The sequence below is a fragment of the Rhodnius prolixus genome, unplaced genomic scaffold (genome assembly GCF_049639745.1).
Source record: "Rhodnius prolixus isolate KJV_2025 unplaced genomic scaffold, Rpr scaffold_16, whole genome shotgun sequence".
NCBI lineage: Eukaryota > Metazoa > Arthropoda > Insecta > Hemiptera > Reduviidae > Rhodnius > Rhodnius prolixus.
The window spans coordinates 1,776,153-1,790,744 of record NW_027411616.1 but is presented as its reverse complement, the minus strand read 5'-3'; the positions used below and the strand labels follow the sequence as shown (position 1 = coordinate 1,790,744).

The following is a 14,592-nucleotide window of genomic DNA, read 5'->3' as shown; positions in this document are numbered from 1 at the left end:
GCTTTGCTGTGAAATTGGGCCCTTTTAATTTCCACATTAACAACCGATTATTCGTATGAAATTTTGTGCTCTTATACAATCTGTTTTACTGAGTAGTATACTATAGTTTTGTTCAGTGCAGATCCATTTGTTGAGAAGATATTGAGAGTTGAAATTTTGTTGGGTCATGGTTTTGCTGTGAAATTGGGCCCTTTTAATTTCCACATTAACAACCGATTAGTCGTATGAAATTTTGTACTCTTATACACTCTGTTTTACTGAGCAGAATGCTATAGTTTTGTTGAGTACAGATCCATTAGTTGAGAAAATATTGAGAGTTGAAATTTTTTTGGGTTATGGTTTTGCTGTGAAATTGTGCCCTTTTAATTTCCACAGTAAACAACAGATTATTCGTATGAAATTTTGTGCTCTTACACACTCTGTTTTACTGAGTAGTATACTATAGTTATGTTGAGTACCGATCCATTAGTTGAGAAGATATTGAGAGTTGAAATTTTTTTAGGTCATGGTTTTACTGTGAAATTGGGCCATATTAATTTCCACATTAACAACCGATTATTCGTATGAAATTTTGTGCTCTTATACACTCTGTTTTACTGAGTAGTATGCTATAGTTTGTTGAGTACAGATCCATTAGTTGAGAAGATATTGAGAGTTGAAATTTTTTTAGGTCATGGTTTTACTGTGAAATTGGGCCATATTAATTTCCACATTAACAACCGATTATTCGTATGAAATTTTGTGCTCTTATACACTCTGTTTTACTGAGTAGTATGCTATAGTTTGTTGAGTACAGATCCATTAGTTGAGAAGATATTGAGAGTTGAAATTTTTTTAGGTCATGGTTTTACTGTGAAATTGGGCCATATTAATTTCCACATTAACAACCGATTATTCGTATGAAATTTTGTGCTCTTATACACTCTGTTTTACTGAGTAGTATGCTATAGTTTGTTGAGTACAGATCCATTAGTTGAGAAGATATTGAGAGTTGAAATTTTTTTAGGTCATGGTTTTACTGTGAAATTGGGCCCTCATAATTCCCACAGTAAACAACAGATTATTCGTATGAAATTTTGTGCTCTTATACACTCTATTTTACTGAGTAGTATACTATAGTTTTGTTGAGTACTGATCCATTAGTTGAGAAGATATTGAGAGTTGAAATTTGTTTGGGTCATGGTTTTGCTGTGAAATTGGGCCCTCATAATTCCCATAGTAAACGACCGATTATTCGTATGAAATTTTTTGCTCTTAAACACTGTTTTACTGAGTAGTATGCTATAGTTTTGTTGAGTACAGATCCATTAGTTGAGAAGATATTGAGAGTTGAAATTTTTTTTGGTCATGGTTTTGCTGTGAAATTGGGCCCTTATAATTCCCACAGTAAACAACAGATTATTCGTATGAATTTTTGTGCATTTACAAACTCTATTTTACTGAGTAGTATACTATAGTTTTGTTGAGTACTGATCCATTAGTTGAGAAGATATTGAGAGTTGAAATTTTTTTGGGTCATGGTTTTGCTGTGAAATTGGGCCTTCTTAATTCCCACAGTAAACAACCGATTATTCGTATGAAATTTTGTGCTCTTACACACTCTGTTTTACTGAGTAGAATGCTATAGTTTTGTTGAGTATAGATCCATTAGTTGAGAAGATATTGAGAGTTGAAATTTGTTTGGGTCATGGTTTTGCTGTGAAATTGGGCCCTTTTAATTTCCATAGTAAACAACCGATTATTCGTATGAAATTTTGTGCTCTTACACACTCTGTTTTACTGAGTAGTATGCTATAGTTTGTTGAGTACAGATCCATTAGTTGAGAAGATATTGTGAGTTGAAATTTTTTTGGGTCATGGTTTTACTGTGAAATTGGGCCCTCATAATTTCCACAGTAAACAACAGATTATTCGTATGAAATTTTGTGCTTTTACACACTCTGTTTTACTGAGTAGTATACTATAGTTTTGTTGAGTATTGATCCATTAGTTGAGAAGATATTGAGAGTTGAAATTTGTTTGGGTCATGGTTTTGCTGTGAAATTTGGCCCTCATAATTCCCATAGTAAACGACTGATTATTCGTATAAAATTTTGTGCTCTTCCACACTCTGTTTTACTGAGTAGTATGCTATAGTTTTGTTGAGTACAGATCCATTAATTGAGAAGATATTGAGAGTGGAAATTTTTTTGGGTCATGGCTTTGCTGTGAAATTGGGCTCTTTTAATTTCCACATTAACAACCGATTATTCGTATGAAATTTTGTGCTCTTATACAATCTGTTTTACTGAGTAGTATACTATAGTTTTGTTCAGTGCAGATCCATTTGTTGAGAAGATATTGAGAGTTGAAATTTTTTTGGGTCATGGTTTTGCTGTAAAATTGGGCCCTTTTAATTCCCGCAGTAAACAACCGATTATTCGTATGAATTTTTGTGCACTTACAAACTCTATTTTACTGAGTAGTATACTATAGTTTTGTTGAGTACTGATCCATTAGTTGAGAAGATATTGAGAGTTGAAATTTGTTTGGGTCATGGTTTTGCTGTGAAATTGGGCCCTCATAATTCCCATAGTTAACGACAGATTATTCGTATGAAATTTTGTGCTCTTACACACTCTGTTTTACTGAGTAGTATACTATAGTTTTGTTGAGTACAGATCCATTAGTTGAGAAGATATTGAGAGTTGAAATTTTTTTGGGTCATGGCTTTGCTGTGAAATTAGGCCCTCTTAATTCCCACAGTAAACAACCGATTATTCCTATGAAATTTTGTGCTCTTACACACTCTGTTTTACTGAGTAGAATGCTATAGTTTTGTTGAGTACAGATCCATTAGTTGAGAAGATATTGATAGTTGAAATTTTTTTGGGTCATGGTTTTGCTGTGAAATTGGGCCCTTTTAATTTCCACAGTAAACAACAGATTATTCGTATGAAATTTTGTGCTCTTACACACTCTGTTTTACTGAGTAGTATGCTATAGTTTTGTTGAGTATAGATCCATTAGTTGAGAAGATATTGAGAGTTGAAATTTGTTTGGGTCATGGTTTTGCTGTGAAATTGGGCCCTCATAATTCCCATAGTAAACGACAGATTATTCGTATAAAATTTTGTGCTCTTCCACACTCTGTTTTACTGAGTAGTATGCTATAGTTTTGTTGAGTACAGATCCATTAATTGAGAAGATATTGAGAGTGGAAATTTTTTTGGGTCATGGTTTTGCTGTGAAAACGGGCCCTTATAATTCCCACAGTAAACAACCGATTATACGTATGAAATTTTGTGCTCTTATACACTCTGTTTTACTGAGGAGTATACTATAATTTTGTTGAGTACAGATCAATTAGTTGAGAAGATATTGAGAGTTGAATTTTTTTTTGGTCATGGCTTTGCTGTGAAATTGGGCTCTTTTAATTTCCACATTAACAACCGATTATTCGTATGAAATTTTGTGCTCTTACAAACTCTATTTTACTGAGTAGTATACTATAGTTTTGTTGAGTACTGATCCATTAGTTGAGAAGATATTGAGAGTTGAAATTAGTTTGGGTCATGGTTTTGCTGTGAAAATAGGCCCTCATAATTCCCACAGTAAACAACAGATTATTCGTATGAAATTTTGTGCTCATACACACTCTGTTTTACTGAGTAGTATACTATAGTTTTGTTGAGTACTGATCCATTAATTAAGAAGATAAGGAGAGTTGAAATTTTTTTGGGTCATGGTTTTACTGTGAAATTGGGCCCTCATAATTCCCACAGTAAACAACAGATTATTCGTATGAAATTTTGTGCTCATACACACTCTGTTTTACTGAGTAGTATACTATAGTTTTGTTGAGAACTGATCCATTAATTGAGAAGATAAGGAGAGTTGAAATTTTTTTGGGTCATGGTTTTGCTGAGAAATAAGGCCCTTATAATTCCCACAGTGATCAACACATTATTCGTATGAAATTTTGTGCACTTACAAACTCTATTTTACTGAGTAGTATACTATAGTTTTGTTGAGTACTGATCCATTAGTTGAGAAGATATTGAGAGTTGAAATTTTTTTGGGTCATGGATTTGCTGTGAAATCGGGTCCTTTTAATTCCCACAGTAAACAACAGATTATTCGTATGAAATTTTGTGCTCTTGCACACTCTCTTTTACTGAGTAGTATGCTATAGTTTTTTGAGTACTGATCCATTAGTTGAGAAGATAAGGAGAGTTGAAATTTTTTTGGGTCATGGTTTTGCTGTGAAATTGGGCCGTTATAATTCCCACAGTAAACAACAGATTATTCGTATGAAATTTTGTGCTCTTACACACTCTGTTTTACTGAGTAGTATGCTATAGTTTGCTGAGTATAGATCCATTAGTTGAGAAGATATTGAGAGTTGAAATTTTTTTGGGTCATGGGTTTGCTGTGAAATTGGGCCCTCATAATTCCCATAGTAAACGACAGATTATTCGTATGAAATTTTGTGCTCTTCCACACTCTGTTTTACTGAGTAGTATGCTATAGTTTTGTTGAGTACAGATCCATTAATTGAGAAGATATTGAGAGTGGAAATTTTTTTGGGTCATGGCTTTGCTGTGAAATTGGGCCCTTTTAATTTCCACATTAACAACCGATTATTCGTATGAAATTTTGTGCTCTTATACAATCTGTTTTACTGAGTAGTATACTATAGTTTTGTTCAGTGCAGATCCATTTGTTGAGATGATATTGAGAGTTGAAATTTTTTTGGGTCATGGTTTTGCTGTGAAATTGGGCCCTTTTAATTCCCGCAGTAAACAACCGATTATTCGTATGAAATTTTGTGCTCTTACACACTCTGTTTTTCTGAGTAGTATGCTATAGTTGTGTTGAGTACAGATCCATTAGTTGAGAAGATATTGAGAGTTGAAATTTTTTCGGGTCATGGTTTTGCTGTGAAATTGGGCCCTTTTAATTTCTACAGTAAACAACAGATTATTCGTATGAAATTTTGTGCACTTACAAACTCTATTTTACTGAGTAGTATACTATAGTTTTGTTGAGTACTGATCCATTAGTTGAGAAGATATTGAGAGTTGAAATTTTTTTGGGTCATGGTTTTGCTGTGAAATCGGGCCCTTTTAATTTCCACAGTAAACAACCGATTATTCGTATGAAATTTTTTGCTCTTATACACTTTGTTTTACTGAGTAGTATACTATAGTTTTGTTGAGTACCGATCCATTAGTTGAGAAAATATTGAGAGTGGAAATTTTTTTGGGTCATGGCTTTGCTGTGAAATTGGGCCCTTTTAATTTCCACATTAACAACCGATTATTCGTATGAAATTTTGTGCTCTTATACAATCTGTTTTACTGAGTAGTATACTATAGTTTTGTTCAGTGCAGATCCATTTGTTGAGAAGATATTGAGAGTTGAAATTTTTTTGGGTCATGGTTTTGCTGTGAAATCGGGCCCTTTTAATTCCCGCAGTAAACAACCGATTATTCGTATGAAATTTTGTGCTCTTACACACTCTGTTTTTCTGAGTAGTATGCTATAGTTGTGTTGAGTACAGATCCATTAGTTGAGAAGATATTGAGAGTTGAAATTTTTTCGGGTCATGGTTTTGCTGTGAAATTGGGCCCTTTTAATTTCTACAGTAAACAACAGATTATTCGTATGAAATTTTGTGCACTTACAAACTCTATTTTACTGAGTAGTATACTATAGTTTTGTTGAGTACTGATCCATTAGTTGAGAAGATAAGGAGAGTTGAAATTTTTTTGGGTCATGGTTTCGCTGTGAAATCGGGCCCTTTTAATTTCCACAGTAAACAACCGATTATTCGTATGAAATTTTGTGCTCTAATACACTCTGTTTTACTGAGTAGTATACTATAGTTTTGTTGAGTACCGATCCATTAGTTGAGAAGATATTGAGAGTTGAAATTTTTTTGGGTCATGGTTTCGCTATGAAATCGGGCCCTTTTAATTTCCACAGTAAACAACACATTATTCGTATGAAATTTTGTGCTCTTACACACTCTGTTTTACTGAGTAGTATGCTATAGTTAGCTGAGTACAGATCCATTAGTTGAGAAGATATTGAGGGTTGAAATTTGTTTGGGTCATGGTTTGGCTGTGAAATTAAGCCCTCATAATTCCCACAGTAAACAACAGATTATTCGTATGAGATTTTTTGCTCTTACACACTTTCTTTTACTGAGTAGTATACTGTAGTTTTGTTGAGTACTGATCCATTAGTTGAGAAGATAACGAGAGTTGAAATTTTTTTGGGTCATGGTTATGCTGTGAAATTAGGCACTTATAATTCCCACAGTAAACAACAGATTATTCGTATGAAATTTTGTGCACTTACAAACTCTATTTTACTAAGTAGTATACTATAGTTTTGTTGAGTACAGATCCATTAGTTGAGAAGATATTGAGAGTTGAAATTTTTTTGGGATATGGTTTTGCTGTGAAATTGGGCCCTTTTAATTTCCACAGTAAACAACCGATTATTCGTATGAAATTTTGTGCTCTTCCACACTCTCTTTTACTGAGTAGTATGCTATAGTTTTTTGAGTATAGATCCATTAGTTGAAAAGATATTGAGAGTTGAAATTTTTTTGGGTCATGATTTTGCTGTGAAATTGGGCCCTTTTAATTCCCACAGTAAACAACAGATTATTCGTATGAAATTTTGTGCTCTTACACATTCTGTTTTACTGAGTAGTATGCTATAGTTTTTTTGAGTACAGATCCATTAGTTGAAAAGATATTGAGAGTTGAAATTTTTTTGGGTCATGGTTTTGCTGTGAAATTGGGCCCTTTTAATTCCCACAGTAATCAACAGATTATTCGTATGAAATTTTGTGCTCTTACACATTCTGTTTTACTGAGTAGTATGCTATAGTTTTTTTGAGTACAGATCCATTAGTTGAGAAGATATTGAGAGTTGAAATTTTTTTGGGTCATGGTTTTGCTGTGAAATCGGGCCCTTTTAATTCCCACTGTAAACCACAGATTATTCGTATGAAATTTTGTGCTCTTACACACTCTGTTTTACTGAGTAGTATGCTATAGTTTTGTTGAGTACAGATTTATTAGTTGAGAATATATTGAGAGTTGAAATTTTTTTCGGTCATGGTTTTGCTGTGAAATCGGGCCCTTTTAATTCCCTCAGTAAACAACAAATTATGCGTATGGAATTTTGTGCTCTTACACACTCTGTTTTACTGAGTAGTATGCTATAGTTTTGTTGAGTACAGATCTATTAGTTGAGAAGATATTGAGAGTTGAAATTTTTTTGGGTCATGGTGTTGCTGTGAAATCGGGCCCTTTTAATTCCCACAGTAAACAAAAGATTATTCGTATAAAATTTTGTGCTCTTACACACTCTGCTTTACTGAGTAGTATGCTATAGTTTTGTTGAGTACAGATCTATTAGTTGAGAAGATATTGAGAGTTGAAATTTTTTTAGGTCATGGATTTGCTGTGAAATCGGGCCCTTTTAATTCCCACAGTAAACAACAGATTATTCGTATGAAATTTTGTGCTCTTACACACTCTGTTTTACTGAGTAGTATGCTATAGTTTTTTTGAGTACAGATCCATTAGTTGAGAAGATATTGAGAGTTGAAATTTTTTTTGGGTCATGGTTTTGCTGTGAAATTGGGCCCTTTTAATTCCCACAGTAATCAACAGATTATTCGTATGAAATTTTGTGCTCTTACACATTCTGTTTTACTGAGTAGTATGCTATAGTTTTTTTGAGTACAGATCCATTAGTTGAGAAGATATTGAGAGTTGAAATTTTTTTGGGTCATGGTTTTGCTGTGAAATCGGGCCCTTTTAATTCCCACTGTAAACCACAGATTATTCGTATGAAATTTTGTGCTCTTACACACTCTGTTTTACTGAGTAGTATGCTATAGTTTTGTTGAGTACAGATTTATTAGTTGAGAATATATTGAGAGTTGAAATTTTTTTCGGTCATGGTTTTGCTGTGAAATCGGGCCCTTTTAATTCCCTCAGTAAACAACAAATTATGCGTATGGAATTTTGTGCTCTTACACACTCTGTTTTACTGAGTAGTATGCTATAGTTTTGTTGAGTACAGATCTATTAGTTGAGAAGATATTGAGAGTTGAAATTTTTTTGGGTCATGGTGTTGCTGTGAAATCGGGCCCTTTTAATTCCCACAGTAAACAAAAGATTATTCGTATGAAATTTTGTGCTCTTACACACTCTGCTTTACTGAGTAGTATGCTATAGTTTTGTTGAGTACAGATCTATTAGTTGAGAAGATATTGAGAGTTGAAATTTTTTTAGGTCATGGATTTGCTGTGAAATCGGGCCCTTTTAATTCCCACAGTAAACAACAGATTATTCGTATGAAATTTTGTGCTCTTACACACTCTGTTTTACTGAGTAGTATGCTATAGTTTGTTGAGTATAGATCCATTAGTTGAGAAGATATTGAGTGTTGAAATTTTTTTAGGTCATGGTTTTGCTGTTAAATCGGGCCCTTTTAATTCCCACAGTAAACAACAGATTATTCGTATGAAATTTTGTGCTCCTACACAGTCTGTTTTACTGAGTAGTATGCTATAGTTTTGTTGAGTACAGATCCATTAGTTGAGAAGATATTGAGAGTTGAAATTTTTTTGGGTCATGGTTTCGCTGTGAAATCGGGCCCTTTTAATTCCCTCAGTAACCAACAAATTATGCGTATGAAATTTTGTGCTCTTACACACTCTGTTTTACTGAGTAGTATGCTATAGTTTTGTTGAGTACAGATCTATTAGTTGAGAAGATATTGAGAGTTGAAATTTTTTTGGGTCATGGTTTTGCTGTGAAATCGGACCCTTTTAATTCCCACATTAAACAACAGATTATTCGTATGAAATTTTGTGCTCTTACACACTCTGTTTTACTGAGTAGTATACTATAGTTTGGTTGAGTACTGATCCATTAGATGAGAAGATATGGAGAGTTGAAATTTTTTTGGGTTATGTTTTTGCGGTGAAATTGGGCCCTTATAATTCCCACAGTAAACAACAGATTATTCGTATGATATTTTTTGCTCTTACACACTCTGTTTTACTGAGTAGTATACTATAGTTTTGTTGAGTACAGATCCATTAGTTGAGAAGATATTGAGAGTTGAAATTTTTTTGGGTCATGGTTTTGCTGTGAAATCGGGCCCTTTTAATTTCCACAGTAAACAACAGATTATTCGTATGAAATTTTGTGCTCTTATACACTCGGTTTTACTGAGTAGTATACTATAGTTTGGTTGAGTACAGATCCATTAGTTGAGAAGATATTGAGAGTTGAAATTTTTTTGGGTCATGGTTTTGCTGTGAAATTGGGCCCTCATAATTCCCGCAGTAAACAACAGATTATTCGTATGAAATTTTGTGTTCTTACACACTCTGTTTTACTGAGTAGTATGCTATAGTTTTGTTGAGTACAGATCTATTAGTTGAGAAGATATTGAGAGTTGAAATTTTTTTGGGTCATGGTTTTGCTGTGAAATCGGGCCCTTTTAATTCCCACAGTAAACAACAGATTATTCGTATGAAATTTTGTGCTCTTACACACTCTGTTTTACTGAGTAGTATACTATAGTTTGGTTGAGTACTGATCCATTAGATGAGAAGATATGGAGAGTTGAAATTTTTTTGGGTTATGGTTTTGCGGTGAAATTGGGCCCTTATAATTCCCACAGTAAACAACAGATTATTCGTATGATATTTTTTGCTCTTACACACTCTGTTTTACTGAGTAGTATACTATAGTTTTGTTGAGTACAGATCCATTAGTTGAGAAGATATTGAGAGTTGAAATTTTTTTGGGTCATGGTTTTGCTGTGAAATCGGGCCCTTTTAATTTCCACAGTAAACAACAGATTATTCCTATGAAATTTTGTGCTCTTATACACTCTGTTTTACTGAGTAGTATACTATAGTTTGGTTGAGTACAGATCCATTAGTTGAGAAGATATTGAGAGTTGAAATTTTTTTGGGTCATGGTTTTGCTGTGAAATCGGGCCCTTTTAATTCCCACTGTAAACCACAGATTATTCGTATGAAATTTTGTGCTCTTACACACTCTGTTTTACTGAGTAGTATGCTATAGTTTTGTTGAGTACAGATTTATTAGTTGAGAATATATTGAGAGTTGAAATTTTTTTCGGTCATGGTTTTGCTGTGAAATCGGGCACTTTTAATTCCCTCAGTAAACAACAAATTATGCGTATGGAATTTTGTGCTCTTACACACTCTGTTTTACTGAGTAGTATGCTATAGTTTTGTTGAGTACAGATCTATTAGTTGAGAAGATATTGAGAGTTGAAATTTTTTTGGGTCATGGTGTTGCTGTGAAATCGGGCCCTTTTAATTCCCACAGTAAACAAAAGATTATTCGTATGAAATTTTGTGCTCTTACACACTCTGCTTTACTGAGTAGTATGCTATAGTTTTGTTGAGTACAGATCTATTAGTTGATAAGATATTGAGAGTTGAAATTTTTTTAGGTCATGGATTTGCTGTGAAATCGGGCCCTTTTAATTCCCACAGTAAACAACAGATTATTCGTATGAAATTTTGTGCTCTTACACACTCTGTTTTACTGAGTAGTATGCTATAGTTTGTTGAGTATAGATCCATTAGTTGAGAAGATATTGAGTGTTGAAATTTTTTTAGGTCATGGTTTTGCTGTTAAATCGGGCCCTTTTAATTCCCACAGTAAACAACAGATTATTCGTATGAAATTTTGTGCTCCTACACAGTCTGTTTTACTGAGTAGTATGCTATAGTTTTGTTGAGTACAGATCCATTAGTTGAGAAGATATTGAGAGTTGAAATTTTTTTGGGTCATGGTTTCGCTGTGAAATCGGGCCCTTTTAATTCCCTCAGTAACCAACAAATTATGCGTATGAAATTTTGTGCTCTTACACACTCTGTTTTACTGAGTAGTATGCTATAGTTTTGTTGAGTACAGATCTATTAGTTGAGAAGATATTGAGAGTTGAAATTTTTTTGGGTCATGGTTTTGCTGTGAAATCGGACCCTTTTAATTCCCACATTAAACAACAGATTATTCGTATGAAATTTTGTGCTCTTACACACTCTGTTTTACTGAGTAGTATACTATAGTTTGGTTGAGTACTGATCCATTAGATGAGAAGATATGGAGAGTTGAAATTTTTTTGGGTTATGGTTTTGCGGTGAAATTGGGCCCTTATAATTCCCACAGTAAACAACAGATTATTCGTATGATATTTTTTGCTCTTACACACTCTGTTTTACTGAGTAGTATACTATAGTTTTGTTGAGTACAGATCCATTAGTTGAGAAGATATTGAGAGTTGAAATTTTTTTGGGTCATGGTTTTGCTGTGAAATCGGGCCCTTTTAATTTCCACAGTAAACAACAGATTATTCGTATGAAATTTTGTGCTCTTATACACTCGGTTTTACTGAGTAGTATACTATAGTTTGGTTGAGTACAGATCCATTAGTTGAGAAGATATTGAGAGTTGAAATTTTTTTGGGTCATGGTTTTGCTGTGAAATTGGGCCCTCATAATTCCCGCAGTAAACAAAAGATTATTCGTATGAAATTTTGTGTTCTTACACACTCTGTTTTACTGAGTAGTATACTATAGTTTGGTTGAGTACTGATCCATTAGATGAGAAGATATGGAGAGTTGAAATTTTTTTGGGTTATGGTTTTGCGGTGAAATTGGGCCCTTATAATTCCCACAGTAAACAACAGATTATTCGTATGATATTTTTTGCTCTTACACACTCTGTTTTACTGAGTAGTATACTATAGTTTTGTTGAGTACAGATCCATTAGTTGAGAAGATATTGAGAGTTGAAATTTTTTTGGGTCATGGTTTTGCTGTGAAATCGGGCCCTTTTAATTTCCACAGTAAACAACAGATTATTCCTATGAAATTTTGTGCTCTTATACACTCTGTTTTACTGAGTAGTATACTATAGTTTGGTTGAGTACAGATCCATTAGTTGAGAAGATATTGAGAGTTGAAATTTTTTTGGGTCATAGTTTTGCTGTGAAATTGGGCCCTCATAATTCCCACAGTAAACAACAGATTATTCGTATGAAATTTTGTGTTCTTACACACTCTGTTTTACTGAGTAGTATGCTATAGTTTTGTTGAGTACAGATCTATTAGTTGAGAAGATATTGAGAGTTGAAATTTTTTTGGGTCATGGTTTTGCTGTGAAATTGGGCCCTCATAATTCCCACAGTAAACAATAGATTATTCGTATGAAATTATGTGCTCTTACACCCTCTGTTTTGCTGAGTAGTATGCTATAGTTTTGTTGAGTATAGATCCATTAGTTGAGAAGATATTGGGAGTTGAAATATTTTTGGGTCATGGTTTTGCTGTGAAATCGGGTCCTTTTAATTCCCACAGTAAACAACAGATTATTCGTATGAAATTTTGTGCTCTTCCACACTCTCTTTTACTGAGTAGTATGCTATAGTTTTTTGAGTATAGATCCATTAGTTGAAAAGATATTGAGAGTTGAAATTTTTTTGGGTCATGATTTTGCTGTGAAATTGGGCCCTTTTAATTCCCACAGTAAACAACAGATTATTCGTATGAAATTTTGTGCTCTTACACACTCTGTTTTACTGAGTAGTATGCTATAGTTTTTTTGAGTACAGATCCATTAGTTGAGAAGATATTGAGAGTTGAAATTTTTTTAGGTCATGGTTTTGCTGTGAAATCGGGCCCTTTTAATTCCCACTGTAAACCACAGATTATTCGTATGAAATTTTGTGCTCTTACACACTCTGTTTTACTGAGTAGTATGCTATAGTTTTGTTGAGTACAGATTTATTAGTTGAGAATATATTGAGAGTTGAAATTTTTTTCGGTCATGGTTTTGCTGTGAAATCGGGCCCTCATAATTCCCACAGTAAACAACAGATTATTCGTATGAAATTTTGTGTTCTTACACACTCTGTTTTACTGAGTAGTATGCTATAGTTTTGTTGAGTACAGATCTATTAGTTGAGAAGATATTGAGAGTTGAAATTTTTTTGGGTCATGGTTTTGCTGTGAAATTGGGCCCTCATAATTCCCACAGTAAACAATAGATTATTCGTATGAAATTATGTGCTCTTACACCCTCTGTTTTGCTGAGTAGTATGCTATAGTTTTGTTGAGTATAGATCCATTAGTTGAGAAGATATTGGGAGTTGAAATATTTTTGGGTCATGGTTTTGCTGTGAAATCGGGTCCTTTTAATTCCCACAGTAAACAACAGATTATTCGTATGAAATTTTGTGCTCTTCCACACTCTCTTTTACTGAGTAGTATGCTATAGTTTTTTGAGTATAGATCCATTAGTTGAAAAGATATTGAGAGTTGAAATTTTTTTGGGTCATGATTTTGCTGTGAAATTGGGCCCTTTTAATTCCCACAGTAAACAACAGATTATTCGTATGAAATTTTGTGCTCTTACACACTCTGTTTTACTGAGTAGTATGCTATAGTTTTTTTGAGTACAGATCCATTAGTTGAGAAGATATTGAGAGTTGAAATTTTTTTGGGTCATGGTTTTGCTGTGAAATCGGGCCCTTTTAATTCCCACTGTAAACCACAGATTATTCGTATGAAATTTTGTGCTCTTACACACTCTGTTTTACTGAGTAGTATGCTATAGTTTTGTTGAGTACAGATTTATTAGTTGAGAATATATTGAGAGTTGAAATTTTTTTCGGTCATGGTTTTGCTGTGAAATCGGGCCCTTTTAATTCCCTCAGTAAACAACAAATTATGCGTATGGAATTTTGTGCTCTTACACACACTGTTTTACTGAGTAGTATGCTATAGTTTTGTTGAGTACAGATCTATTAGTTGAGAAGATATTGAGAGTTGAAATTTTTTTGGGTCATGGTTTTGCTGTGAAATCGGGCCCTTTTAATTCCCACAGTAAACAACAGATTATTCGTATGAAATTTTGTGCTCTTACACACTCTGTTTTACTGAGTAGTATGCTATAGTTTTGTTGAGTACAGATCTATTAGTTGAGAAGATATTGAGAGTTGAACTTTTTTTGGGTCATGGATTTGCTGTGAAATCGGGCCCTTTTAATTCCCACAGTAAACAACAGATTATTCGTATGAAATTTTGTGCTCTTAAACACTCTGTTTTACTGAGTAGTATGCTATAGTTTGTTGAGTATAGATCCATTAGTTGAGAAGATATTGAGTGTTGAAATTTTTTTAGGTCATGGTTTTGCTGTGAAATCGGGCCCTTTTAATTCCCACAGTAAACAACAGATTATTCGTATGAAATTTTGTGCTCTTACACACTCTGTTTTACTGAGTAGTATGCTATAGTTTTGTTGAGTACAGATCTATTAGTTGAGAAGATATTGAGAGTTGAAATTTTTTTGGGTCATGGTTTTGCTGTGAAATCGGGCCCTTTTAATTCCCACAGTAAACAACAGATTATTCGTATGAAATTTTGTGCTCTTACACACTCTGTTTTACTGAGTAGTATACTATAGTTTGGTTGAGTACTGATCCATTAGATGAGAAGATATGGAGAGTTGAAATTTTTTTGGG

General features: G+C 33.6%; 1 protein-coding gene across 1 annotated transcript in view; it reads left to right on the top strand.

Annotated features, from left to right (window-relative positions):
• Chc (clathrin heavy chain) overlaps positions 1-14,592 on the top strand; it is a 78,250-nt gene that overhangs the window by 55,736 nt on the left and 7,922 nt on the right. The gene's annotated exons all lie outside the window — the stretch shown is intronic.